At 35.7% G+C, this 27,180-nt stretch overlaps 1 protein-coding gene across 2 annotated transcripts in view; it reads right to left on the bottom strand.

Moving 5' to 3' along the window:
- Dpp10 (Dipeptidyl peptidase 10) overlaps nucleotides 1–16,640 on the bottom strand; it is a 589,638-nt gene extending 572,998 nt beyond the window's left edge. For both annotated transcript variants that reach the window (XM_069820006.1, XM_069820007.1), the window contains exon 1: nucleotides 16,212–16,640. The gene's annotated coding sequence lies outside the window, so the exon portion shown is untranslated. The remainder of the gene's footprint in view (nucleotides 1–16,211) is intronic.
- Nucleotides 16,641–27,180: the final 10,540 nt, after the last annotated feature.

Below are 27,180 nucleotides of genomic sequence, written 5' to 3'. Positions count from 1 at the left end.
TATAAATCGCGTTTCCGACTAACAAGATGAACGATCTGTATTATGAAACGATATTTTATTATTATTATTATTATTATTATTATTATTATTATTATTATTATTATTATTATTATTATTGGTTATTTTGACAGTCGGGAGGAAATTAAACGCAGAATAAATATGGGAAATGCGTGTTATTATTCGGTTGAGAAGCTTTTATCATCTAGTCTGCTGTCAAAAAATCTGAAAGTTAGAATTTATGAAACAGTTATATTACCGGTTGTTCTGTATGGTTGCGAAACTTGGACTCTCACTTTGAGAGAGGAACATAGGTTAAGGGTGTTTGAGAATAAGGTGCTTAGGAAAATATTTGGGGCTAAGCGGGATGAAGTTACAGGAGAATGGAGAAAGTTACACAACGCAGAACTGCACGCATTGTATTCTTCACCTAACATAATTAGGAACATTAAATTCAGACGTTTGCGATGGGCAGGGCATGTAGCACGTATGGGCGAATCCAGAAATGCATATAGAGTGTTAGTTTGGAGACCGGAGGGAAAACGACTTTTTTGGGGGCCGAGACGTAGATGGGAGGATAATATTAAAATGGATCTGAGGGAGGTGGGATATGATGATAGAGACTGGATTAATCTTGCATAGGATAGGGACCGATGGCGGGCTTATGTGAGGGCGGCAATGAACCTTCGGGTTCCTTAAAAGTCATTTGTAAGTAAGTAAGTATTGGTTATTTTACGACGCTTTATGTACTGCTGTGGTTATTTAGCGTCTGAATGAGATGGAGGTGATAATGCCAGCGAAATGAGTCCACGGTCCAGCTCTAAAAGTTACCCAGCATTTTCTCTTGAGGAAAACCCCGAAAAAAACCTCAATCAGGTAACTTGTCCCAACCAGGATTTGAACCTGGACCCGCTCGTCTCACAGTCAAGCATGCTCACCGTTACTCCACAACGGTAGACATCTTAATAGTTTAAATTTCATTTTAGAATACATTATAACGAAGCTTTCATAAGGGTTGAAGTCTAAGAAATTGCTAATCAAATTGCTTTATTGAAGCTTATATGAAAGAGAAAATAGAGCGCCGGCTAGATGTTGAAATGACGGCCATAAAAATCTATCTCTTTCTCCCATTCTCTCCGTGATCGGAGCAGACTTTCAGTTTCATTCTTGTACCTTTGAATGAATATGTTTGTGGTAATGAAATTGATACTAGAATGAAAAATAATAAAGTTGAGTCAGATTGTATGCATTCCAGTAATGCTACAGTGGCTTCGTGTAAAACTATATAAAACAGATATGCCCTAGGAAAATGTTACTATTAGTATAGTATAATACACAGGTCTAGATTCAACGTGTTCGTAGGGAAACAGGGCAAGTTTTATGCAAAATAATGCATATCTACAGGAACTTCATTTAGCTCGCAAATTAAAAAAAATTATATGTACATTTTTACATTGAAGTAGATGCCCATTCAAATAATATAATATATGCACTTCATAATGAAGCACGACTGAATAGTGTAGACTTAATATCCATTTATTATTTGCGATCCAAGAAACGGACTGTTAAAAAAAACTAAATAAAAATTGGATATATATATATATCTCATATTTAAAGCACAGTTAATTAAATTATAGTCCACAGGTGTGGAGTAACGGTTAGCGAGTTTGACCGCGAAACCAGATGGCTCGGATTCGAATCCCAGTCGGAGCAAGTTCCTGGATCAGATTTTTTCCGGGGTTTTCCTAAACCCAATATGAGCAAATGCTGGGTAACTACCGGTTCTGGATCCCGGACTCATTTCACAGACATTATCACCTTCATCTCATTTAGACGCTAAATAATCTAAGATGTTGATACAGCGCCGTAAAATAACCCACTATATATATATGTATATATATATATATATATATATATATATATATATATATATACATATATATACATATAATATTCTAACTGAATTATTTTAATATCTCAAACAATCTGACGACTTTTTCCGGCGTAAGTTCATAATTGATAAAAGGCCGATGTCCACAAATAGTGAGCCTAAATAAAGAAAGATTCATATTTTTAAGAAAATCAGGTAAATCTACGAGTGAAATCACATCTTACCGACCAATCAGATTAATTCTTGCATTTCGAAACTACTTGATTAATTGAATAATTTCAAGGGAAAATTGTTCCGGGGCCTGGCATCGACCCCGGAACCCTTCCCTTAGCGCACGAATGCTCTACCGACTGAGCTACCCCTGGAAATATACACGACACCGTCACAATTCTTCCCCTTATATCCACACAACTCAAATGGGCTGACAAGACGCCAGAGCCCAACTTTGAGTGCACACAATTCTGTGTGACTTAAATTGTGGCTTTCTGTTAACGTAGGGTAAACTAGGTAGTTATTGACCAGTATACGGTGATTGACCGCTTCCTTTTTTCAAGTATATTGTGAATAAACCACGATCGTGATTTCACTTTTTGCTGCATATACCTCTAGTAGCAACCCTTATTTGTGGTTAGTTGTCGCTGTTCATCCCTCTGAGTTAGTGTCTGTTGTCTGAGAGGACTGAAATCGATTGGAAATGCAACTGAACCTAAACAAGTGTAAGTAACTGGAGAAATTGCTAAGAATAATGCATCCAGTAATTTATTTATTCTGCAAAGGATACATAAATTCTGGTGCTCGTTTTTACACTCACAGTGTGAGAAAAGGTATAAGGTTTCCGTCCACAGAATATTATTTTGTTAAAGTTTTTATATGACATAAAAATGCCACGTGGTCAATCACTATAAAGTGAATGGCCGCAAACTACAGTGATTGGTCGTTCATAAATTATTTGTTAGAATAATGACCAATTTGCTCCAATTCTATATATGTTATCGATTAAATGATGGGGATTTTTACAGGACTGATACTATATTATAATGCCTAAGCCAGGTAAAGTGCATTATACAGGGGAAGCTTTACGAAACGCTACAGAACCTGTCCACAGTGGATTTGATTTAAATGAAGCTGCCAAGAAGTTTGGTGTCCTAAAAGCAACCTTAGCGTCCAGAAGCAAATATCCCGTTGAAGGAAAAGTGTTCTTTGGTCCTCGTCCAGTGCTGGGTGAAGCCATTTGTAATAACATCAGAGAAATGACACACACTTGCTTCTGATAAGGCACAAAAGAGAAAAATGGAAGAAGAGGCAAGAGAAGGAAGGAAGCGAATAAGAAATGAAAGAAAAGACAGCGAGAAGAGTTCTTTTCTTATTTTTTTAACTTGGTTATTTAACGACACTGTATCAACTATGAGGTTATTTAGCGTCGATGGGATTGATGGTAGCGAGATGAGGCCGAGGATTCGTCATAGATTACCTGAAATTTGCCTTACGGTTGGGCAAAACCTCGGAAAAACCCAACCAGGTAATCAGCCCAAGCTGGAATTGAACCCGCGCCCGAACGAAACTTCGGATCGGCAGGCAAACACCTTTGCCGACAGAGCTACGCCGGTGGCGAATAGTTCTTAATGAGAAAGATCAGAAGAAGAGAAAAGAAACAGACAAGAAAAAAGTGAAAATGTGTTGTTCAATCACTAATAAATGAGTATTCAATAACTGTGCAGTAGACGGTCAATCACTAATAAGCGTGTGGTCAATAACTGTGCAGTAGACGGTCAATAACTGTAAAAGTGGACTTGCTGTGTTTATTTAATTTATCTTTGCATTAAAATTGTATTTTTTCTTTTGTTTATTGATTTTGATTTGTTTCTGAATCTTCACTTGACCCAATGCCTTTAAAATTCTCTCAATAAGTTACCACTGTTTTCCGCTATTTCATTGTTTTATTATTCATTAGCTTAAGTGGTCAATCACTATACAGTTTACCCTACTTACAGTAACGAATGTATTATACAAATCTGGCTTTCAGGTTGTGTGGATACAAAGGAAGAATTGTGACGGTGTAGTGTATAATTCCTGGGGTAGCTCAGTCGGTAGAGCATTCGTGCACTAAGCGAAGCGTCCCGGGATCGATGTCCGACACCGGAAGAACAGTTTTTGCCCTTGAAATTATTCAAGCCTGCTTCATAGAGAGCTTCTACCTGAAAGTCAGATTTGCATATTTGATAAATTGCTTCTAGTTTGACCAAAACCATTTTTATCTGAAATGTTTCCTATTAATCAATTTGGCTTTCAAGTATATCATTCCACTATAGAAGAGATAAATGGAATAAGTGATGTTATACACAATGTAGTTGAGAAGAAACAGTACTGCTCAGCGGTATTCCATGATGTTTGGCATTTGATAGAGTTTGGAATACAGGGTTTTTATTTAAAATAAAAAGTCACTGCCATAGACATTTTATAGTCTACTGAAATACTTGAATCAGGGATTTCAGAAACAGCACGTGTCGCTATTTGTGGCGAAATGAGTTTATTAGAGTTTCATGGACTGTTGATATAGGGCTATCATTCCATGCAGAAACCACATATGTCAATATAGCCGTCTCACATTTGGAGACCTGTGAAATCCTGGAAGCGCGCAGAAACAACTCATGTAAAAGACATGTACCGATATATTGGTTCCGATTCCAGACGACAGACATACACGACACAAGGACACAAAAATTAATCCCACTGAATGACAAATGTCTCAATTATGGTGGTGAATACGTTGAAAAATAATTCAACAATTGCTATACAGTTTGTTCCAATAAAACTTTCCATGAAAATTTGTTCTCTTTTTGTAAACGGCCCCAGGGAAACTTACTTTCTTACGGCCTTTGTAATTGCGTTCGAGTGGCCAAAATTTGTGTAAGCACTTCTTCTGACATTATTAAAATGATGGAAGAAAAAATATTAATTTTTTTTATCTGTCCCCATGAGAATATTTGCTTGTAAGTAAAGGGTGCGTCAGAAAGAACGAATGGATTTCAAACTACCGATACGCAACGAGGAGAGAGATATAGTGAGGGGGACCACGACTGTTGGGTCAGCCATAGAATGCAGTTTCAGTTGAGAATATGGTGTTGGTCTGGTGTACAACGTGCTTTCATCGTAGAGACATTTTTGAAAAATGAAGAGTCTGTGATCGCCACTCAGGACTCATTTCGACATCGGATGTCACGCTAGGATTCCAACTCGGAATACAATTTTGCGGTGGGTGGCTTCATTTCGTATCACAGGTTCAACATTAAAGAAGAAATCACCTGGACGAAATTCTATTGCACTGAGATTGTCCGAGGCTACGGTAAGATCTCGCGCCCTGCGACTTCTTTCTTTGGGACCATTTGAAGGCGTAAGTTTGTAAACATCGATCACATACACTGGACGAACTGAAGACAGCGATTCGAGAAGAAATCGTGGCAATTGCACCAGCTATGACTGTGAAAGTGATGGCGAACAGGCCTCGATGCCTGTATTGAAAGCCAAGGACATCATATGGATAATGTTGTTTTACATAAATAAACTGCATGTATTGGTGAATATGTTGATAACAATAAATTTTTGATTTGATGAATCTTTACAATTTTCTTGCCATGTGAAATCCATCCGTTCTTTCTGACGCACCCTGTACAAAGGAGAATACCATATTTACCTTCTTCATTGGCATATCCAGTCAAAATCGTGCCAATTCAAAGAGAGAAGCTTGACTATATACGCAAACTAATGCGTTACATGCCACATGAATATCAAGAATTTTACAATAACATTCTTCAGTGGCCTATTGTGGAAAAATAAGTACATTTATATGCTGAACTTATGTATTAAGTACACAGTAGGCCTATGCATATATTATATCCCTAATTTGACGAATAAACTTTAGTTGAACTGAAATTATTATACTACAATTTCGATTCCTTGCAAAAACAGCACATGTCAAGCTAATATATATTGATTTATTTCATTAACAATTCATTAGAGCCCAATAAATTTGGTATAAAACGACACATCTATTAAGCTTCTGTCTGATAAAGCTGGTACTGTAACCAGTGAAGTGGTCTACCACCGTTTTTGTGTCTACTGAAAAATTTAGTTTTCATGACCTGTGCTGTTTCTACAATCCCCGATACACTTATAACAGATTGATTCTTTCAAGTGAAATTCCAAGAAAATATTACAGCTTTCGATCCCATAAAATCAGAAAATCCACAAGGCACTGTTCTTGGACCAGTACTATATATCTTATATACTGCTGATCTGCCTACTAGTTCAGAGACAATCTTAGCTACATTTCCAGACGACACTGTTATTTCAGTAGTTCATGATAATTAAAATATTGCATCAGAACATGTACAAGATTATCTGACCCATCTATACTTCGTTCAATAATGTCTGACAGGCGAAGTAAACAGTACAACAAAGAGAGAGAGAAGTATAATTGCTAATTTAACCAATGGCAATGATTTCATTCTACGCTTATCTTGAATTTGGGTAGTCTGAAGCGTTATATTTCCTCCAAACTTCAAGACAAGCTTGGAATTAGACCTGTGATATTAATTTCAATTTCATTTTTGTTTTGTTACCAATAAGCTGCTATAATTTAATGTGTAACACTTTTATTAAGCCGCCAATGCTTATCTACTAAAATAGTCATTTACATGAATAAGATTTTTACATGGACGTTTTCGATACCATTTTTTGTATCATCTTCATATGCATTATAATTATAAATTAGCAATTAAATTTGTAAATGATTGAAAACCTAGCCATTGGAGTGTGTGTTCTTTGAACTTCCATTTCGTGGTTAAGTGTGTGTGTTCTTTTATAAAAGTTTTTATATTGTTGTTATATTATAAGTTTTATATTGCATTTTAGAAATTGATTGATATTAAGTAAGCTTAGTATAAATATTAGCACTAATTACTAGTACACACAAGTACAAGCGACATCCATAAATGTATCACACACTTAACCACGAAATGGAAGTTCACAGAACACACACTCCAATGGCTAGGTTTAATTGTTAATTTTAATTATAATGCATCTGAAGATGATACAAAAATGGTATCGAAAACGTTCATGTAGAAATCTTACTCATGTAAATGACTATTGTAGTAGATAAGCATTGGCGGCTTAATAAAAGTGTTACACATTAAATTAAACCTGTGATATTAGTTGAATAGCAATTTCATTATCATTTTTCCTCTCTCTATTGCACTGTTTACATATCCTGTCATACATTACGGAACGAAGTATAGAAGCTAGATTAAAAATTGGAGAGTTAAAATCAATGAAACCTAAAGTTAACACGTTGCATTTACACTGCTAAGAAGTTCCTGTCCACTTCTAGAATTGACCAATCATATTATAACAAAACTCAAAATGTGAAATATTTAGGAAAACATCTATGTAGATCGCTGGCTAACTTCGAAGAAACATATCTGGACTAAACGCAAACAACTAAATCTTAAATTCAGTAAATTACACTGATCATTCGGACGTTAATCACAACTATCAGTAGTACGTAAATTAACCTTGAAACTATATTAGTTGAACCGTTAAAACTGTTAAGGCTGGTTCACAATAAACCGGGAACGGAAACGGCAACGAGAACGATAACGGAAATAATGTTAAAATAAATGTATTTAAATGTGAGAATTCACAATTAACTATTATGAACGTTCACATTTAAATACAGTAGAACCTCTATTATCCGTGGTAATGAAGGGGATGGACTGAACGGTTGATCGAAAAAATCGGATAATCCGTACAATGAAAAATTTTGTAATTTCTTCCATGGTCTTGTATTTAACTCGCTGTGCAGTGGATCAGAAGTTCACTAATTTATGTTTGGCTGTCAACGACGGGTTCTTAAGGAGCAAGGAAGCCATTTGTAATATCTGTCTCAGGAAAGATAGGAATAAATGAGATCTCATGTTGTAGATTTACATAATTTTTTACACTTTATCCTTGTTTTTTTATTAAATCGCGCAGTTTTAACTCCAATCCCGTATTCTGCTGCGAGATGAACCACAGTTTCTCTTTCTCAAACCATTCAATTATTTCCATTTTTTCGATACCTAGCGCAACACGTTTTTTGTTATCATCCGTGGAAGACATTTTATATACAAGTTATATTTATAGAACGGCAATTTGACCAGTAGACAATATTGTGTAACGATAAAGGCTTGTAATAACACTCTCTAGCAAAAACATATGTAGAACCTACTTGCACAAAACAGTACTTCATATAAGTTATTTATTTCTGAAGAAAAAATATATTACTAGAACAACAGCATGGATTCAGGAAAGGCCGCTCGTGTATAGATTGTGTATTTACAATTTCCCAGCTGGTAGAAAAGAGAAGAGAATATAATCTTCCAATGTATATTGGCTTTATAGATTACGTAAACGCCTTCGATAATGTACAAAGGAACCTATTATGGGCTATACTAAAGGGCAAAGGTTTTCCACTACATCTCATAAGAGCTATTCAGAGCCTTTACACAGGAACAAAAATACAAATATCAAGTGGTACAAGAAGAAGTAAAGAAAACATTTTAACAAACCTAGGAGTAAGACAAGGGTGTCCGCTGTCGCCCGTATTGTTTAATTTATAAATTGACCAAGTCACACAAGACTGGATAGAATCAACAAAGAAATTGTATAAAACAGATTTAACAACTCTTTTATTTGCAGATGATCAATCAGTAATAGCTGCTTCAGAGAATGGTCTTCAGAAACTAATATATGAATTACAAATCACAGCCTCAAACTATAAGTTAACAATATCTCCGACAAAAACAAAAATTTTAGCTTTCCAAGGCAAAACACAGGTACGATGTAAAATTTTAATTAACGACAATATACTGGGTGTTCAGTTCAAAATGTGTCATGGCTCGCTGTATGTCGTCATGTGGCTAGCCGATGAGCCTAGAGAATTCAATCTTCCTACACTTCCGCAGAGGCGTATTACCTAAATGCGAGAGAAGTTGCCTAGCAAGCACGGCGTTCATTCTGAAGATTACTTACCGATACGTAGGGTAACGCCAGTAGTGGCAAGAATGTGAACTGTTTGGAAACACGTACTAAAGTGATTTTTTTTTCTTACTGTCGGGATATGGGGAGAGGGTTAAGACGATTACTTACGTATTTGTTAACTTGGACGGTCAACATGGACACGGAGCATTTTGATTTGTGTTGTGGAATATTGCCGTACGCAATCGATGATAACAAATACCTTGCGTACGACTTGCCCGCGCAAAACACAGTTCGAAAGAGATTATGGTAGCACACAGACTTTACAGACCGCCATCTGTTGCTATGACATTCAAGTTATACCGTACACGTTCTCAAGTTCAGATTGAACGCCTTGATTAATAGGCAACTTCTCTGACATAAAAGCTGAAACTCGCTTCAAATCGCTGACTCACAACAGTGACGCCATGACACACTTTGAAATGAACACCCAGTAGTAGAGCAAGTAAGAGATTTTAAATACCTGGGCTGTGAAATTGGAAACACAAGAGAATTAGATCAACAAAGAAAATTATGAAATTTTAATCAAATATGTGGAACGATTAAAAGAACCCTATTAAACAAAACAAGGAAAGAAACCATTACAAAGTCTTGGCAGTCCCATCTCTCTTGTATGGCTCAGAATGCTGGACCCTAACCGAAAACCAAAAGCACAAAATAGAAGCATCAGAAATGAGATTTTTGAGATCGATAGCTGGATACGGAAGAACAGACAGACAATATAATGAAACGATAAGAGACGAACTGAATATATTCAACTTAAACAATAAAATAAAAGAATATCAAGAAAAATATTATGAACACGTACAAAGAATGCCAGAATACCGTATTCCTAAAAAGATTCTAGAGTACAAACCCAAAGGCAAGGGAGACAGAGGAAGGCCTACGAAGAGATGGAGAGATCAATTTCTTTGAGAGGACGGAACAGGTCGAAAGGCCTAATCCCTGATGATGATGATGATGATGATGATGATGATGATGATGATGATGATGATGATGATGATGATGATGAAAAAGAAGAGCGAGAAATAGACAGTCGGATAATCCGCCAATCGGTTAATAGGGTGACGGATAATCGGGGTTCTACTGTACATTTATTTTAACACTTTTTCCGTTCTCGTTCTCGTTGCCGTTTCCGTTCACGGTTTATTGTGAACCAGCCTTTATAATTTAAACAGGTTATGTACCTATAACAGACGGGTCCAGCTTCGACACCGGTGTGGTATCTTCTTCAGTGTCCTTCGAACTACTGGAGTAGTTTATCAATGACATGATTCTTTTACGGGCCGTAAGCCTACGACATGATTTTCCCAGCTTTACTTCCCTCCCGGAGGAAGCCATGATAAGTATTGTGTCGCCCATTAAAATTCATCATCCTCGAAGGGGTTTGGACCCTCTAACCTTGGTTGTAACAGTCAATATGGTACTTCCAAGATTACCGAGGACCAACGACTGTGATCCTTGACTCATTTCGTCCTCCACCTTCATGAATATTATGGTTAAACGTTGTTGTTTTTAGTCAACTGTCCGAAGACAGGTTTTTAACCTCACAAATTATACCAAGAAGCGCCGTGGCGTCGTGGTCTAAGGCATCCTGCCTAGGACTCGCGTTACGGAATGCGCGCTGGTTGGAGTCCTCATGGGGGAAGAAATTTTCTCATGAAATTTCGGCCGGTGTCTGGGACCGGTGCCCACCCAGCATCGTGATGCACTTGGGGAGCTACGATAGGTAGCGAAATCCGGTTACGAAAGCCAGCTATAACGGCTGGAGGGATCATCGTGCTAACCACACAATACCTCCATTCTAGTTGGATGATCGTTCACCTCTGCTTCAGCATTTGTGCGTGAGACCAGCAGCCGGCTGGTCGGTCTAGGCCCTTCACGGACTGTAGCGCCACGGATTATTATTATTATTATTATTATTATTATTATTATTATTATTTACTTTATTTTATTGGGTTATTTTACGACGCTGTATCAACATCTAGGTTATTTAGCGTCTGAATGAAAAGAAGGTGATAATGCCGGTGAAATGAGTCCGGGGTCCAGCACCGAAAGTTACCCAGCATTTGCTCGTATTGGATTGAGGGCAAACCCCGGAAAAAACCTCAACCAGGTAACTTGCCCTGACCGGGATTCGAACCCGGGCCACTTGGTTTCACCGCCAGACGCGCTGACCGTTACTCCACAGGTCTGGACTATTATTATTATTATTATTATTATTATTATTATTATTATTATTATTATTATTATACCAAGAAGGCACCATTTATCAGGCAACTAGGGCAGAAGATAATGCGGTAGGTTGACCAGTTCATATCCCACTCCATCACATACATCGCCGACTAGCTACATATTACACTAGTCAGACTTCAGATGCATACAAACAATTGTTTTACTCCTGACCCATATCGTCAAGTGAGGTGTACTGCCTGATAATAGAGGTACATATCAGCCAGAACCTCAATCAAAGGGTTAAAAATTAAACATAGATACTAATTGGAGCTCCCTGATCGTGCTGTCAGCTTGGCGCTAGATCATCGCTTAACATATTGCAGGAAAACATAAAAGATGAGGGATACACGTAGTTTCTCTGGAATGCATGCAGTTACGTTTCACAGAGGACATCAAACCTGACTCCCCTGAGTTTTTATTTGCAATATATTACCGCTTAAGATTATGCACAATATTCGTCTTTAGATTCTTCATTCCATTTATACAGATATGTTCTTGGGAGTATATAAATGATTTGAATTACATTGGTCTTCACCAAAACAATAGAATTAGCTACTTAGAGAAACCGCCCTCACATAAGCCCGCCATTGGTCCCTATCCTGTCCAAGATTAATCCAGTCTCTATAATCATACCCCACCTCCCTCAAATCCATTTTAATATTATCCTCCCATCTACATCTCGGCCTCCCCAAAGGTCTTTTTCCCTCCGGCCTCCCAACTAATATCCTATATCAATTTCTGGATTCGCCCATACGTGCTACATGCCCTGCCCATCTCAAACGTCTGGATTTAATGTTCCTAATTATGTCAGGTGAAGAATACAATACGTGCAGTTCTGCGTTGTGTAACTTTCTCCATTCTCCTGTAACTTCATCCCTCTTAGCCACAAATATTTTCCTAAGAACCTTATTCTTAAAAACTCTTAATCTCTGTTCCTCTCTCAAAGTGAGAGTCCAAGTTTCAGAACCATACAGAACAACCGGTAATATAACTGTTTTATAAATTCTGACTTTCAGATTTTTTGACAGCAGACTAGATTACAAAAGCTTCTCAACCGAATAATAACAGGCATTTCCCATATTTATTCTGCGTTTAATTTCCTCCCAAGTGTCATTTATATGTGTGACTGTTGCTCCAAGATATTTGAATTTTTCCTCCTCTTCAAGGGGCAAATTTCCAATTTTTATATTTCCTTTTCGTAAAATGTTCTGGTCACGAGACATAATCATATACTTTGTCTTTGTCTATTATGGGGAAACGGGAGAACCCCTAAAAAAACCCAACTACGAGCGTTCTTTGTTATAAATGTCTCAGGCTTGCTCAGAACTGAAAACCTGACCGCTTTTTTGAACAGACTAATAGTCTAGACCAGTGATTTACAAACTGGGGGTCGCAACCCCTGGAGGGGTTCGTGTAAAGTGCTGAGGGATTCGCGAAATGATTTATAAATAAAACAAAAAACCCCGTATTAATACTGTATGTTCAGAAACATGAACCTCTTTTTAAATAAGAATAAAAAAAGTTTCAATACTTACACACTAACGTAAAAAACAGTTTTATAAATACGATAAATGTGCCTGTTTTTCAGAAAGTAGCTCTCAAACCCGGATTCTGAGTTCGATACACACAGTGATAACACTTTCAAGTTCAGTGAAATTTCTCGTTTTGTTTTGTTGAGAGTCATGGTTCAGAAGTTTATTTTGCATCAATATAAGATTACAAATGCTATCAAAAATTTAAGCAAGTTCGAGGTTTCCGAGGTGTTCATACATTCTTTTGATGCACAACTGATCTACATTCTGCGAAAAAACACTTGGTTTCAACATTCCATTAACGTTCATTTAAAAGACACATTTACTACTACAAGTAAGGTATATGGTTTAGGTAGATCTATGTAATTATTTTGGTATGATATACATAAAAATTACATATATACTGCAACAATTTCTAATATTCTATTTCTACTTAGGAATTTCAGAATATGAATACTAAAATATATTTGTGCGAGATCGTGCGTATTTGCTTGCTTTCCGCACAAAACCAATACGCGGTAAGTGTAAAATACCACATTCAGTATTCCCAACGTAACACACATAACAATTTCCCTGTTCTTACCGCTTAAGCGCCATATTCATTTTACTGCTTTAGGCTTTTAACATATTATTTTTAGAGACGTTAATAATTATAAATTGGAAACTTACCACTGCAATTTCACGTAAATTGCACTGTTAATTATTGTTTTTAAATATTTGCAAGAATTAAGTAAACTCTACAACACCACAAAAGTTACTGCATTTGTAATGCAAGTAACATTAAGGAAGCCGTGAAAAAATCAACACGATTCCAGATGCCGATGTTATTACTGCAATATGTTAAGTTATATAAATAATATTGTTGAAATATTAAAATGAAAAATAAATCATTACATAACCTTACCGTTTGTTTTAAGTTCGCATTTATAGACTGGGGGAAAAAAAGACAGATGTATATCACGGCCTGCTGGAGTATAGTAAACACAGAAAACATTTTAAAGCAACAATGTTGAAGATAGATATTTTAGTTTTTAAAAGTTGCCGTCATTGAACAGAAACCAAGATGGAGATTTCATTGCAACTAATTAGAAATTCCTCTTTCAGGTATGTAATAAACGATCTTCGCACAAAATAATGTACGATACACGAGTGGTATGTTTGTTTTCATGTTCTCGGAAATTAAAAAGCTCAACTACATTTCGCTTTTTCAATCTTTTCCTCGAACATGAAAACGTCAACATACCGCTCTTGTAACGCATATTATTATAGTAGTCCATTGTGAGGATCTCTAGAGAGAATTCTACATTGTTAAATGTTTGTTTCAGAGGTTCAATGACGCATAACTAATGCTATCACCAATTGCAACTGTAATTCTCCTAATATAAGCGAGCATGGAGCCGTGTCTTCTGAGAAATATGCATTTGATTCATATGTAGTCGAAAATACTAAGTATTGCATTGTACCTATTCTAGTACGTGGTAACCATTAATGTCAAAGACTAAATTTATAGAAGAGTAATATGATTTTAGAATAATATCCTTAATTAATTTCTATCTATATATCGAGGAATTTTTAACCCATACTGCATTAATATGAGCAATTATGAACCTGTACTAAGTGGAAACATGATGCTTACTCCGTTATGTGGGGACAGCATGACGCCATGATTGTAGATAAATAGAGAATCATGCATGATGTAAGTGAGATTCGAACCTATGACCAAGCAACGTTATAGGTGTATTTGTTACATTTCAGTTCATCATCATGGTCAGATATAATTATTTAATTAAGAATACTTTACTTCGAAATAAAGTATCCTGCTGACCATAACAGTCATTTCAATGTAATTACTTACTTTAAAAATGAAGTCTGGAATTTTGAATTGAAAATAAGTCTTTATATGTAGCTCAGAGCATAGAAGAATTACGTGAGCTTTTCTTGGGTTAGATTACTATAATTATGATATTAGAGATTATATTAACATTCTTGAAACTTATAAATATGTAAAATATGAATAACATTCTATATTAACATATTCTAAGGATTGTCAATAAGTCATAATCATAATGATGAATTAATATAATGAGCAAGTGTAAGAACTTGTCGGAAAATTGTATTGGCAGCTAATGAAAGAAACTCAAGTGAATGATTGATGGCTCCGAAAATAAAATAAAAGTATATAAATATAAAATTAGATTATATTTTAATATTAAACGCGCTCTTGATTCGAATCTACTCGTGCATAAATGGGTTCCACGTTCATGAACGTGTTATAGCAGATAAAACTACAGTAGTTGGTATTATTGTAAATATATACTTTCGTACATATTACTATTATGTTTCTCGGTCACCTACTAATATATATATATATATATATATATATATATATATATATATATATATATATATATATATTTATTTATTTACTTACTTACTTATTTACTTATTTATTTATTTACTTACTTATTTACTTATTTATTTATTTATTTATTTATTTATTTATTTATTTATTTATTTATTTATTTATTTCTGCCTATAACAGGGCAAAGCCCCAATTACAATAGACAGTACAGATATTCGTGTACAAAAAAAAACATAGATAACATGAAAAAATAAAAAAAGAGATGAAACAGATACAAATGTAAATACAAATTAAAATGGAAAATGAGAAAAGGAAAAAAAAAAAAAGAACAGACAAATAGATACTACCTAAATAAGAGATACAGATATAGATATAAATGAAAAATACAAAATAAAATAAATGAAAAATAGTTAAATATAGATATCATAGCCAAAAATGTAAAATGTAGCTATAATTTGCAAATTACAGAGTAACAAATAGTAATATTATATAAAATCAACTACCTTCAGTATATTAATAAGAAAATGTTTGTATTCCATGTAAGAAATGCAGAAATCTAGATCCCATGTTTTACATATTTCATTGAAATTTGAACATATATTTAACACTGGTGAATTTTTATGTGATGAAGTGTTTGGTTTTTTATAATATAACAATTGACGATTTCTTAAATGTGATGTTCTAGCGTTAATCTGGATTTGTGATAATATTTCGCTATTATCCAGCAGACCGTTAAATATTTTATACAATAAAAGTTGCTCAGCAAGTAATCTACGACTTCCAAGAGACATTAAATTAAATTCAGCGAGTAGATTGTTGTACGAAATTTGGTTATGGAGGCCTGAACAATGATATCTTCTAAAATACAGATATCTAGAGAATCGTTTTTTGTAAGTTTGTCGGGATTATTTACTGTAAGAAAACATTATGATAAATTTACTGTTTAGAGTCTTCCCTTATACTGACTTAATTATATTTTTATAACCTTATGGTGATGAATACCGCAACACCAGAGTTCTGGACTTGGCGATTCTAAGAGATGACAGTTGGAATTTGTACAACACAATTTTGTTGTTACAAATTATATATATATAATAAAATGTGAAGCACATTTAATTACAGGATTAAATTACGGTAAACTATTCCTGAAGGATCACTTGGTTAGCCGCACTCGGAGAATAAATAGAATGGATCGCGCAGAACACTACAAAATCACTCGGTTTCCGTTAACAGGCCATGCCGAGGGATAGCAGATGGCACAATAATCAGAAGCAGAAACACAGAAACGAACAGAATTGGACCAAGCAGAGTCACTGTACTATCACTGTGCACTCGCGGTTTGCACTAGGTCATGCTTAGACAACATCCCAACTTCGGTAGTGGTGATGATAGTAGCTAGCGGCGGGAAGGCATGGAGCTCTTTGACCCGGGGGGAGGGGGGTGTGGTAGGTGTTTAGCTGGACAGATCGAACCCGAACCGCGTGCGAGGTGGCAGCGTTGCGCCCTCCCAGTTCTTGTTGTCGTAGCTTGTTGCAGCTGCCTAACTCCGGCCCGGTTCACTTGCAACTAAAGTCTGGAACCTGGTCGGGCTGGCCTCCCTCCCCTCCCGACGTGCGCCGCCGTTTCACTCCCCTCTTACTCTCTTTCTCTCTCTCTGCTCTCTTACTCGCTCGCTCCAGCCGGTCCGTGCGTGTAGAACCCTAAAAACTGCAGCCCTCCCATCTCTGTCTCCCTTCCTCTCTCACCAGTGCATTTTGGTTGCAGTCCTTTTCGGCTCAGAAAACAAGATGGCTAAAATAAACTTGCGAGTCCAGTAACTCCTGGAAGATCGGCAACTTCCATTACATCAAGGAATTTTTTCCTCTAATTCATTTTTGTAGATAGTTCAGTATATGATTATGTCTCGTGACCAGAATATTGTACGAAATGGAAATATATAAATTCGAAATTTATCCTTTGAAGAGGTGGAAAAATTCAAATACAGTAGAACTTGGTTATAGCGACCTCGTTTTGTACGACACCTCGCCTATAACGTCAAGTATTCTGTGGTCCCAAGTATTTCCCCATAAGACATTTGCTTTCCTACCTTGCTTAATACGACAAACGCATATGCGTCTACCTCGCATATAACGTCACTTTCAACCTCAGTTTGGAATATGATTTTCTAAGAACCAAAGTATTTTAAGAAATATTTCGTTGAAATCTGACCCTGACAAATTCTTTACAGTCTCCTTTTGTCATAGACCTCTGGAATGCAGGCGGTTTCCCCACCCCATTGTAACCTGCCCGAATTCATGCGGTATTAGATCAGTTTCGACAGGAAGTTTTCACTAAGTGCACGCATTTTAAAGCACTATGGCTACTAAAAGAAGTGAGTGACGCTTTAGAAGTCATTAGAATTATGAACATGTTCTATGAAGCTAGGGAAGGGAGCAGTGAAATTGCAACTGAAATTATGAACATAGAACGTAATTTAGCCCTAGAAAGTGTGTATTGGGCAAGTAGAAGACAACAGAGTAAAATGACTGATTACTTCACTTCTAAGTAAAGTAGTTTGGTGAGTACTGAACAAACTGTTTTAATACACAATACTGTATTTATAATTGTAGGCCTACGTGTATTTTATTATGTTCATTGGAAGCTTAAACGTCAATACATAAATCTAAAAGAAGTCTAATTAAGTTTGTTATTTTTCATTTTCCACCTCACTCGATTGATAATGTGAATCTCGGTTACTACGACACTCGTTTATAACAACATAATTTTTAAGGTCCCTTGGATGTCTTTATAACCAAGTTCTACTGTACCTGGGAGCAACAGTAACAAATATAAATGATACTCGGGACGAAATTAAACACAGAATAAATATGGGAAATGCCTGTTATTATTTCGTTGACAAGCTTTCATCATCCAGTCTGCTGTCAAAAAATTCGAAAGTTAGAATTTATAAAACAGTTATATTACGTGAATATGTTAGGAGAAAATCCACAAACGATTAGGGAAAACACGGGAATTTTACTTGAAGCTAGTAAAAAGATAGGTTTGGAAGTAAACCCGAAAAGACAAAGTATATTATGATTATGTCTCGTGACGGGAATATTGTACGAAATGGAAATATAAAAATTGGAAATTTATCTTTAGAAGAGGTGGAGAAGTTCAAATATCTTGGAGTAACAGTAACAAATATAAATTATACTCGGGAGGAAATTAAACACAGAATAAATATGGGAAATGCCTGTTATTATTCGGCCTGCTGTCAAAAGATCGGAAAGTTAGAATTTATAAAACAGTTATATTACTGATTGTTCTTTATGGTTGTGAAACTTGGACTCTCACTTTCAGACAGGAACATAGGTTAAGAGTGTTTGAGAATAAGGTTCTTAGGAAAATATTTGGGGCTAAGAGGGATGAAGTTACAGGAGAATGGAGAAAGTTACACAATACAGAACTGCACGCACTGTATTCTTCACCTGACTTAATTAGGAACATTAAATCCAGATGTTTGAGATGGGCAGGGCATGTAGCACGTTTGGGCGAATATAGAAATGCGTATAGAATATTACTTGCGAGGCCGGAGGGAAAAAGACCTTTGGGGAGGCAGAGACGTAGATGGGAGGGTAATATTAAAATGGATTTGAGGGAGATGGGATATGATGATAGAGACTGGATTAATCTTGCTCAGGATAGGGACCTATGGTGGGCTTATGTGATGGTGGCAATGAACCTCCGGGTTCCTTAAAAGCCAGTAAGTAAGTTAATTCAGCGTTTAGTTATCAATAAAAATTTATGTTTAGATACAATAACACTTGTCAACAAAATTAAACACAGTCTGTTTTTTGTTAAATGATAAAGAAAGGTTGATTCTTATAGCATTTTTATACTGATTTTAGACCTGTCGTCAAAATTTTTCTGTCATCGAGGGTTTTTGAGTACTTATATGAAATGTACTTCAGACTTTTGTAATATTCATACCTCTTAACATTTTACCTAAAATCATATTTATTTACCTAAAATGTGTGTGAAATAGATTTTAGGCTACACTTCGTTTGAGAAACATCTCTCTTGAGTGTTCAGCAGTAGTCTGACAGAATATTTGGGCTCCATTTTTCCCGGTACCGCCTTTTCATTTCAGAAAAATCCTGATGAAAACGCTCCCCGTGTTCGTCGCTCACTACCCGCAGGTTTTGAGGAAAGAAAAAATAGATGAGAATCCAAGAAGTTATTTAGAGAGATACATGACACCCCATCTCGTTATAGTTCTGAATTAGCTTGCTGACAAGTTCTCTGTAATCTCCTGATCTCTGGTTCCTAGAAAGTAACAGTCTGTTGAATGATCCTTAGGTTCCCGGCATATCATTGGAACTGGAAAAGGCATATGACGGGATCCTTCTAGCCAACCAGTTAGGCTAATAGAATTACATGGAGCACAACAGATTTCAGATGCTCAGTTCCTGTCCTCATCTATTTTGCAATCAAAAGAACACTCGTAAGCTCTTTTAACTAGTGTAGTAAAATTCACCTGTGTGCTTTCAAAGTTAATTAACCTCAAACGTAACAAACTCAAAATGCATACCTCTAAAACAGTCGTTGTTAATATATTGTGACAGCGACGTGAGAATCGAACTCACGACCAGCGTCCCGCATGAAAGCAGATCGCACAGGCTCCACGGAACATTGAGTGACGTCGCGCGGTGGAGAGAAGAGAGAGGGTGTATTACGTCACGCGACGAGTCCGCGCGCGCAGCTGCTTACGGAGGGAAGGGGGAACGGACCTTCCCGGCCCTTCCAGAAATGCGCCGATGTAGAGATATCGAGATAATTCTCTACACACCTGTAGAAGGTTCTCGCAACTATGATTTTGCTATAAAAGAGCAGGCGCCAGCGAACTAGAGAGTTGTTGTAGAGTTTTCAGTTATTCAGTCAGTGAGAAAGCCAGAGCAAGCAAGCCAGCCGGAGTTCGACTCGAGTGTGCGTCCGCATCTGCGTCAGCATCCGAAGGCCTGAGTTCGAGTGCAGTGGACCGCAGTTGGAGGGACCTGAGTTCGAGTGCAGTGGACCGCAGTTGGAGGGACCCGAGTTCGAGTACAGTGAACTGTCTCTGAAGGTCTGTGGTTCGAGATACTGTGAACTCGAGTGACTGAGATAGAAGAACTGAGAACTGGTAGTTCTGATTTGTAAATAGTGCTTTGTAAATATTAGTTAAGATTAACAGTTCATTGTTGTGCGAAATAGTCCAAGTAAATCGTCATTGTCGTCGGTGGAGTGCTATAACGAATACTGTGTTGAGTGAAGATCCAATTGTTGACGAGAGCGTTTAAGGTGAATTGTAGAAAGGAATTATTGTTGTGACGAATTAATTACATTGTTGTAACTAATAAAATTCACAATATAATGCATTTTAATTACTCTACGCACATGAATTATTATTTCATTAGTAAATCAAGCAAGCAGCCTCAACCAACTCAGAATATAAATATTCCACCTGTCCTATTTCATACATTAAGCAGAAGATCAAGCACATAACTACACTCAAGTGGAATGCATACTGGAACTCTAGTGTTAAAGGCTCTGTGACCAAGAAATTATTCTTTCCCGATGTACAAGACAGACTATGTTGCAGCCAGTTCTCAACCGACTTCTTTTACACTCAATTTATGACCGGCCATGGAAAATTCGGTTCCTACTTTGAAAGATTTAGGATCAAAAGTGCAGAAGAATCTCTGTGCATATGCAAAGACAATCAGACTGTTGAACATTTGATTTTTCACTGTCCAGTGTTCGAAAGGAAAAGACACTTTTTAAGATATCATATCTCGGACTGCAATTTAAATTACTCCACACCCCTTTACCATTTTCTTAGAAAAAAAATGTTGTTACAAACAATTCACAGAGTTTATACACCACATCCACGCAAGACTGTAGCTGTTAATTGTATGTAAATTAATGATGATATAAAATCCTAATGCACTATCTAAAACAAGGTGTCTATCTTTGGGACATAATAATAGTAATAACAACAATAACTATGTTTGTATTATAGATTTTACTATTGTTCAGTATTTGATGACAGGTATATAGTTTGTAACCATAAGAAATTTTGTTTTATTTTTTTTTACTATCGCAAACCAACTAGATAATAGGTGATTTATTTGTAACTAAGCCAATTCTGTGCATTATCTCATTACTATTGCCTAAAATTATGTATAAAATCACAAGTTAATGTAATATTCTTGCAATTTCTCTACACCTTCGATTATAATTTCTAATTTTATTTCATTTTGTTTAACTGAAAGTAATTATTGCATAACGTATTTATTATTGTTTACTGTCTCTTAATTAGTGTATTTATACGGTATTGTAACTATGATTCAGACCTGCTATTAATTCTTTAAAATTGTGTATTATCATTACATAATGTATTTCACATGTAACAAACTACAACCCTAATATACCAAAGGTAAAATAAGGTTTCAATATTTGGATAGCAATAATAATAACAAATAATAATAAATCATTTTTAAGAAGATAGTGTGTTATTAACAAAAAGAAAAGTACTCTGAAGCTCAAATGCTTGTACTTTCACGTTGCGTGTAGTTGCTCTTGAAGGTACCCAACTGTAATATCTAGACTGGATGAATGAATCAATGAATCAATGAATGAATCAATAATGAATCAATAAATAAATAAATTAATTAATTAATAATTGAACCAATCAGTGACTGAATCAATGAATCCATGAATAGATTAATCAATGAATCGATGGCTGAATGAATCAATTAAATCGATGGATAGATGATTGGATGGATGGATCAATGGATGATTGATTGAATGTAGTGAGAGATGAAGAATTACCAATATTAAATTATAGGCTTACATGAAGATATTCGCGTCCTTGCAAAGAATCTTGAAACTCGTCCATGGCTCAATGTGGTCTGCCTTTACTGTCCACATAGAAAAAGTGAGAAACAACTCGAGACACTCCGCGAGACGGAAGAGCTTTGCATATTGACTACAGCGCTAGGCGTTCAATAGCAATACATAATTTCTATTTTTCGTAACCGGTTGTGAAATTCCTAAGTATATCTATGTGTAAAAGTTGAGATCTATAAATCTTACAAGAAACAATATTACTTTGTGACTGCAGCGAAAAGGTCGCAAGTCCTTAACACAAGAGTAAAAGACAATATAATAATGATAGCAAAAATGGTTGATAGGTGAAACAAAAATGTGCCAAATATTGTTGGAAAAACGTGTGAGGGAATGAAGACACTGCAAAAAAGAATACTTACAAATTTAGAATTTGTAATTAATAGTAGTCGTAAATAATAAATAAATCTAAATAAACTGTAAATGTACAAACTGTAATTACAATCAATTTTGAAGAAAGTCAAACCTTTTAGTTATTTTATTAAACATTTTATTAATAACTTTGATGTGTGTGACAGGCTGTGGGGCGAACAAGATCTAACACCTCTGAACTTGTTACATAACCAAGAACAAAGACGTTTCACGCAATCCAACAGATTAAAAATATTCTCTGATACTGTGCAAGATATACAGTAAGTTATTGGAAAGGTAACTAAACGCTTCTAATTAAGTTAAAATTATATTTATGTATCCCCTTATGGTAATGAGATGTTAGAAATTCCGGAAACTGACTCCATTTCTAGCAGACGATTGAAATAAATTCTGTCGAATATTTCTTGGCAAGTCTGCAACTTTCTCTGTAGGCCTATGCATATTTTAGTTTTTTCCAATATTCCTTATCAGAAAGACTATTCAATTTATTGGATGAATTTGGAATATTGGCCAATAACGCTTCAGAACCGCCTTAAAATCAACCAATTACAGTTATGTTTCTTGATAAGTCGCCTCGTACAGTACTTAAGTGCAGTGGCGGCTCGTGATAAAATATTATGTGTGTTCACAATTTTGTGGTTCAAAAATCGAAAAGAATTTGAAATTGTACGTTTAGTCTAATATGAAATGTCATGATTCCAATGTTTCACTATCAAAAAAAACCGTATATAAATTCAAAACGACAATTAATAATAATAATAATAAGAGTAATAATAATAATAGTAATAATAATGAAACTCAGTCTTTCTATTTCCAATTTTTCCTGCTAAGCCAGTTTACCCAATTCTTTACTGTTCCAAATTTCATTGAACAGAGTTCATTGTTTACGTTTGTTAATAATGAATGCATACCACAGTCCCGTTATTTACAAACGCGTGTGTTCAGTAATATATTTTGATTCACAACACACTGATACACTATAGCCTATATCAGTACTGTAATCCCATTCGCATAGATTGATTCTATAAATACATACCAGTAAATATTATTCTTAAATATTATACACTACCATACAGATACTTAAATTCATACCACCACCACAGTCAGCCAGCACGTGTTTGCCAGCCAAACTATGCTATTATGCCGACACTGAAGTATGGTAATTCACTAACTACACTCTCGTAGCAGCACTGTACACACATCTACGTAAAGTAAACGTTCCTACAGTCAGATGCTGACATCTACAGGCTTTTTAATTTCCTCCTCGAGATATAGCACGTGAACGATAGGCACCGATGCGCCTGACATCTATAGGATAGATACTCATCATGTTCACTTAACGCTTTGTGCTCTTGACGAGTCATAAGCGGCCAGCTAAAAACAATTTTCTCCCGCGCATGCGTGAAATTCCTGTAACCATCTCGAAAAGAGCACGGCTTGTACGTGAACGGATGTTGCCATTTTACATAAGAAGTTTATGCAAGATGCGGGAAGTTTAAAATACTCGATTCTGATATTATACATCCCCACTACGTCAATACGGTATCAAGTAATAAAACTAGTCGGGCATTAATGGAAACAAGGTGTTCACGTGCCCTTGTGCTCTTATTGACGCACCGCCACTGCTTAAGTGTCAATCACAGAAAATCAAGAAATGCCAACAAAGTTTAACTTTGAAAATTGCTTTTTCAATAACTGTAGCTTGAAGTAATAAATAAATGTCTGTAAAACCTTTTGTGTTTTTATTATGTTAATGTAACATTTCAGCTTATCTTATTTTTGAGGTTAAGTATTGTTGTTTGGTATTTCCGCTCTGAGTCGTTGGCAATAGTATCTAGTAAGCCGTGATAGATAACAGTTTATTTTTGAACTTCATTACAAGGAAACATTATGATTCTTATTGCTATGTTTTATAATAATTATCATCATTTACATAAGTAATTTGGCTTTGCAAATTATTTAATTTTGGAACAGATGCATTATAGGACCCACTCTAAACATAAAAATATGCAAAGCCGCTAAAAAAAATGTCAACGGAAGTAGCGTTTCGATCGATTAAATTATCGATATATATTGTTTTCATTATGTTGCCAACCAATCAATATTGTTGTAAATTAGTTTGATCATAATCATGGCGGCAATTTCGAATCCTGTAGTTAAATATAAAAAAGAAGTGGATCAAATTCTCCCTGTTGATTTAAAATGTAGGCAATGAAATGGGAAGTTTTGCAATTATAAATATAAACTTTTTTAGTTGAAAATAGAGATGTAAGTTCTATGGTGTTTTATGCGATTGTAGTTTACTTAGGAGTGAAATGTTTTGCAAAACATGTAATTCTGGGATGAGATTGAAGAAATGAAAAAGTAAACGAGATGAACTCGTGGAGATGTCATCGGAAATTGCAAGATATTAAATTATATACACAGGAACGCCGTATCGTAGCACTTTGTGAAATCACTCGAATAACGGAGAAGATGAAACGGAACATCTCCAGTGAGGTCCATGGTAAAATGCTAATTTTTATACCAATTTTTTATTTAATTTTTTTGGTCCAGGGAAAATACTAGTAAAAATGTGTTTTTGTGAAAGACTGGTATTTTCCTGGACCAAAAATGCAGTATAAATGGAATAAAATTAGTATTTTATAATACAATATAAAGATGACTCATATGAACTTAATTTCATTGTTGCATTAATACCAATGTTGTATTGTGTAAAAGTTTAATGTTACTGTCTTTTAAGTTTAGCTTTGGTTTATTTCTTTAATTTTATTTTGAATAAAATTTAATATATTGTATAACAAAGGTGCTTATTGTAGGGATTGGTAACAAGCTGTTTTTTACGGTGATGGGTTGTTAGCCCTTCGCCCAACCCCCAAGCTGGAGGACCACCCCTTATCGGCTGTCCACGACTGCTTATTCAATATATTCGCAGCTACCCTCCATATCTGGAGGCCGTCTCCTCTATCCGCAACGTCTCGTGACCAGAATATTGTACGAAATGGAAATATAAAAATTGGAGATTTATCCTTCGAAGAGGTGGAAAAATTCAAATACCTTGGAGCAACAGTAACAAATATAAATGACACTCGGGAGGAAATTAAACGCAGAATAAATATGGGAAGTGCGTGTTATTATTCGGTTGAGAAGCTCTTATCATCCAGTCTGCTGTCCAAAAATCTGAAAGTTAGAATTTATAAAACAGTTATATTACCGATTCTTCTGTATGGTTGTGAAACTTGGACTCTCACTCTGAGAGAGGAACATAGGTTAAGGGTGTTTGAGAATAAGGTACTTAGGAAAATATCTGGGGCTAAGCGGATGAAGTTACGGGAGAATGGAGAAAGTTACACAACACAGAACTGCACGCATTGTATTCTTCACCTAACATAATTAGGAACTTAAAATCCAGACGTTTGAGATGGGCAGGGCATGTAGCACGTATGGGCGAATCCAGAAATTCATATAGAGTGTTAGTTGGGAGACCGGAAGGAAAAAGACCTTTAGGGAGGCCGAGACGTAGATGGGAGGATAATATTAAAATGGATTTGAGGGAGGTGGGATGTGATGATAGAGACTGGATTAATCTTGCACAGGATAGGGACCGATGGCGGGCTTATGTGAGGGCGGCAATGAACCTTCGGGTTCCTTAAAAGCCATTTGTAAGTAAGTAAGTATAACAAAGGTGACTAATTTCTTTGTTGTTGGTTTTATTAAATGATACATGTTTGTAGTATGTTTTTGGATTTGTTAAGATGGCATGCTTGATATAATAATCGGAAATATATAATCGATACTATGGAATACTCGATACTATACTGCATCTGTTCCTTAATTTTATTCGTTGAATAATCTTATTAAATTTAACGAATGATGTTTCATCTTATTGATAATTTATGATTTTACGAGCACAAAAAATCGAAATAAACAGCATTTGCATATTCAGAATCTTGTTCATATCGATCTATTTTTTCACATATTCCAGTGTAGCTGACATCTATAGAAATTAAAACCGTGGACATTATGTTTTGCCGAAGAGTGCTTCCTGTCTTCCTGAAACATTTCTTTCCTGTCGTCTCTTTCTTACTAACGTGCCCTCTTTGCGTGTCATTTTGGTTCTTTGTCTCTCTCTCTCTCTCTCTCTCTCTCCACACTCTTTTCTTTCATTGGTATCCAGACTGGGTCGGAATGTCTCCTAGTATTCAGTCGTTACTTGCACGACCTTGTTACATTTCTCTTGTTTTCCAAGTTAGTTCTCAAATATTATGTCTCACAAGTTCGCAGTCTGTTGTGTGAAGACAGTTGTAGATATGGTTTTCGAAGTTTATGCAGATAGTTTGTCTACTAACAAATTTAAATTTAAATTGAGAAAAATATTACGAGATGGCATGACTTTACATTTTAACATAATTACCTTCGGAATCCAATCTTCTGGTATGATATTTCATTGCTTCTCCCGTGACAATAGATAGACAACATGACATTCTCTTTTAAAGAGAAGAGAAACAGTTCCATCGCTGTCGAAACAGTAGCAACTTCTTAGAGTAATGTTAGTACAATTATGAAAACTACCTTACCTGTAGCTTATTCCTTTGAAAAGTAAACTTTTTGCTTCCGACATTATACACAGTAAATTATATCTTATTATTAGATCCATTTGCTTGCATATCATTTTTACTTTATTATTTTATACAAACGAACCACATCCGGTAGAATCTCATCCGGAGTTAGTTCCATTGCTACTTGTTCACTAAAAATAATTTATTAATCTTCAAACTATACTAAGGTGG

The sequence above is a fragment of the Periplaneta americana genome, chromosome 3 (assembly GCF_040183065.1).
Source record: "Periplaneta americana isolate PAMFEO1 chromosome 3, P.americana_PAMFEO1_priV1, whole genome shotgun sequence".
Classification (NCBI taxonomy): domain Eukaryota; kingdom Metazoa; phylum Arthropoda; class Insecta; order Blattodea; family Blattidae; genus Periplaneta; species Periplaneta americana.
This window is presented reverse-complemented; position numbering and strand designations above follow the sequence as displayed.